We start from the raw sequence: 4,414 nt of genomic DNA on the forward strand, positions 1-4,414 counted from the left end.
AGAGAGAGAGAGAGAGAGATACTCTGGCTGGCACTTTCTCAAACATGCGCCAAAAGACAACAGAACATGAGGATGTGCGTGTTTGTGTGTGCAGTTTCTGTTCAAAAACAAACAAACACACTGTATGGAAAGTTCAGATGTTTAATGTTGCACTTAAAGAGGTATTTGATGAACGAATCATGAAATTAATTAATCTATTTTTAAAAGCAAAAACGTGCAAATAAAAAATAAAAATAATAAGTGTTTGACTGTCTCAAACACTTTCCTGGAAGCAGATAAAAAACATCAGTGCTACTCAAAAAACATTATTCAACCTTTGGACAACATCTTCCTGGTTTTCCAGACTGGTTGTGTGTAGCTGTGATTGATCACAAATATGCTAAAGGTTCTCTAATGGAAGCACACTCTAGTTCTGTCTCAGGGAGAAGTTGATGTTTTAAAGTTGGATAATAAATGTGCAGGTTTAATGCTGAAAGATTAACGTTTGCATTTGCATTTGGATTTCAACATCTGAATAGTAAAAAGGCAAAAAATGACCAAAAGTCAGTGTTTCCCTTTTTGTAAATGTGGGAAATGTCATCACAATTTTTTTAAAAATTCTTTTTCATTAAAAAGAGGTTAGGTTCGTGTCCCCAATAAATAAAGTAAAATGTAATTTTTTGAGTGAGTGTGGCCAAGGTCGGTCAACTTTAACGATAAAATATATGCATCATAATGCTAGCTTTGACAATGTCAAGTGGGCAGGTGCCAACCCGGCAAGAATGACAATAAATAAGCTTTTGCTGTGGCCGAATTCGTGCAACCTACAAAAATTAAATAATTTGCCTTGATGAAAAATGGTGAAACACAAACTGGCAAACAACTGCGCAGACTCACAGCACGCTGTGAGGAAACTGACTCAATTAGGAGACGTCGCTTGACGCAATTTCTCAAAATGTGAAACTTTGTCTTTAATTTCCGTTAATATGGTTTTTAAAACACACAAAATCATGTTTATCAAATTTATTCAAATTCAGTTTTATTTTATTTAATATTTATGTTAAGACAATAGGCATACACTATGTATATATTTACTTTGCCATGTGTATTGAGCACCTTTGTACAAAACTTTCCCTTGTTATGAATTACGTCAATTATTTACATTATTTCTTACAAATTTGAATTTATTGACTTCACTTGACAGCCTGTAGCTGTTTTCCTCTAATAAAGCGGAGTTCAAAGGATTGTTGAGACATCTGCAGCTTCAGTAGATACGTCTGAGATACTTTTTGTATTTTTTTGGTTACTTTGAAATTTTTTTGTATTTTATTTATTGACTTAGATCCTAAGTAAGCATCTTGTGTGAGGTAAAGACGCCTCATATACTATACTGTCACTGAAAACCTTTACTCAGAATCACGTATGTTTGAAAGTTTGAGCAACAGCTAGCGAGTTGCTGCTCTAAAGAAAAATCCTATTAAGGAATAATTCCTCTGTTTTACTTTTGTTGTACAATGCTTTAGTTTATGAAATGGGTTCAAACTCCTGCTAGGAAAACTAGGCGGTTTTTCCTATTTCCTAAAAAGTCAACACAATTTGGAGTTAACGGTTTTTTTTCTTCCTTAAACAGATCCTGTGTATTCCAGCATTTTGACCTCCTCTCTTCCCTTTACATATTTCTTCACTTTCCCACAGAACAAACCTGACAGAGACGGATGCAAATGCTGTTGTTCATCCCCGTTTAATTGTGTGTCGATCCTGCAGCTTTGGCGTTTTGCATATGTAATAAAACTACTTTTCTTTTCACCCTGAGCTCTAAATTTCCAGCTCTTAGTTTCAGTTTCTGCCTCGCCTTTTCTGGCTCCAACAACTTTGTTCCATTTCTCATTCTCTGGCATAATTACAGCTTTATAGCATTCTCCACTGCTCGGGCATGTTGTAGATATTTCTCAACCCCCCCCCCACCCTTCTTTTTTTTGTCTTTTTTGGTTGGGCTCTCATTAATAATTCACAGAGAGAGAATGGGAAATTTTAGTGCAATTTGCAGCTGCTGAATCCCAGTTATTGTTTTGCAGGGTGTTGCACAGAAAGACAAAACCTCGGACGAAGACTTTGTAGCCCTGAATGTAATTTGGCTGTGTCTCTCTGACAGGCCACACATCATTAGGGGGGTGAATGAGATGTGTGGGGGGGTATCGGCTCCGTCCAGCCAGTCAAACACACTGTCCTCATCTGTCGCTCCAAACCCCCGACGCTCTGTGTTTCCTTAATGCTTTTAGATGCTGTTTGTTCATATTTATGCTTCATAACTATCTATGTTTTATTCCGTTTGTTTGCATTCGAGCAAGCAGTCGCTGAATTATTCAGAGCGGGCCGAGCGGCTTCGCAAAGATGACAAAGACGACAGGAAACTTTTGGCCGCTTTTCTTTCAGAATGAAAGACTAGACGCTTCTTCAAAGAGCAACAATGGCGGTGGCGACCAAGTTTTTTTAGGGCATCTAGCGGCCTACGTCGAAAACATACTGCAACGGTTTGATTCCTGCTGGAGGCCTTTGTTTCACGCTTAGCCCCATGTGCTCTGTCTGTCTCTATATCAGCTATCTCAGAGCCAAAAGTGCCCCAAATCCAAAAATGTCAGAATCAAAACTCATAATGATACTCTTAAAAGCAGGAGCAGGCAGATTCAAATTAAAACACTACGTGGACCTCAACCCTCCATTAATCCAGAGTCTGAACCAATCCCTGAATACCGGAAATATTCAATATAATAAGTCGAAACGGGTGAGGTTAGAAAACTGAACAGGTCTGTAACATAGATTGGCCAATAATGAATTAGGTAATTTTTTCATGCAAAAGTCATGTCAAACATTTGATAGTTCCAGGCTCAAATTTGACATTAACATTTTAATAAACCGTCTCACTTTGGAGTGATAGTTAGAAAAAGCAAGATATGTTATGATATTACTTTGGGCTGCAGGAAACGGTGATGGACTGTTTTCACTCTTTTACGAACAATTTGAATTATTAATTGATGAATTGAGGAAAAAAATAATCTGCAAATGAATCGATAATAAAAATAGTCATTAATTGCAGCCTTAGAGAGCTTTGTATCATGCTATAGTTCCTGAACTGAACAGATTTTTTCATTAAATGTCCAAAAACACATTTAAACTTGAATTTTTTTAAACAATTAGCAAGAAAATTGTGTAAAGTTTTACTTTTAAAATGGCTTCAACAGTAAGTCGCAGAAAAGTACCACAACACTGCAGAAATTACCAATCGCTTTACAAACAGAGCAAACAGAGCGTGCACTCAAACTTTCTTCGTTTTTATTAATTTATTAAAATCATGAGCAAAGCTGCCAATGCAATAGCCTTGATACATAAGGAATGAGAAAAGACTGTTCCTTTGTTTGGCTTAAATTACCCAGCTTTAACCGGATAGCTTACATTTTAACCAAACTCAACAAGAATCACACATTTCTGTGATGAGCCGATTTTAAAAATGAGCAGTTTCTCATGAGACTTCAGCATGTTTTACTCTATCAGAATATTCTCTGAGGACCGAGAAAAATCAATATGTGGAAAAACAAATACTAATCTAAATACCTAAAACATAAATTCTAACCAGTCAAGATGTTTTTAGATATAAAGCACACTGCAGTTAATAACTTAAATTAATTCTTTTATAACCCACCTTGACTGGAGTCTTGTTTGCGTGCTGTTCTTTATGTCAATGTGCCAGAATATCTTCTTTTAACACCTGTGAAGAGAACAAAACTTAACATCAGACACTTACACATACTCACATTCTAGCTGTTAAATAATACGTATTCACAATTTTCTGTTTCAATTGTGCAGTTTATGATTCTAACTTTTTTGCATCCGTTTTCTTCCTTGATGCATATAAAAACACTCAGATCCCAGTGCAGAATTCTTTAATAATTCTTAAATATATATATTTAAAACAAATCCTCCCGTATACCAGACATATTTTGTCTTTCACACAAAACTTAAACTCATTGAATTTCTTTGTTTGAAAGGAACTGTTTTAATAGACTTGTTGAGCAGGCCATCCTGTGCTCAAAAAAAAATAAAAGTAAAAACAAACTAAAAGGATAAAAAAAAATAAAGGGATAAGAAATCAAAAACCTCTCTTTTTCCTTTTTTCTCTCACATTTTGCCCAGACTGACCTATTTTGAGCAGAGTATCTCATAACCGGAGAGTTTAGGACTGTTTAATGCTAGGTGACACAGCAGTGTCCTGCAGTCTTTTCTTTCTTAATCCCTGGCATCTTCGGTAAAAGATCTCTCAGAAGAAACAGCGCTTGTTTCTGGCATCCAGCCGCCGGAGGGAAGAGGAGATTGTCAGGGCGCATTTCTTCTCTGCTCGCCAGCCATTCCTCAGGAGGGATGTGTGTGTGTTTGTGTGTGT

General features: G+C 36.5%; 1 long non-coding RNA gene across 1 annotated transcript in view; it reads right to left on the bottom strand.

Annotated features, from left to right (window-relative positions):
• The window catches only part of LOC118339995, a 42,005-nt gene that overhangs the window by 7,160 nt on the left and 30,431 nt on the right, over positions 1 to 4,414 (bottom strand). The window contains exon 2 of the long non-coding RNA XR_004797347.1: positions 3,677 to 3,742. This is a non-coding gene — a long non-coding RNA (uncharacterized LOC118339995). The remainder of the gene's footprint in view (positions 1 to 3,676; positions 3,743 to 4,414) is intronic.

The sequence above is a fragment of the Morone saxatilis genome, unplaced genomic scaffold (assembly GCF_004916995.1).
Source record: "Morone saxatilis isolate NCDOM2014 unplaced genomic scaffold, NCSU_SB_2.0 Contig6, whole genome shotgun sequence".
In the NCBI taxonomy this organism is placed as follows: Eukaryota; Metazoa; Chordata; class Actinopteri; family Moronidae; genus Morone; species Morone saxatilis.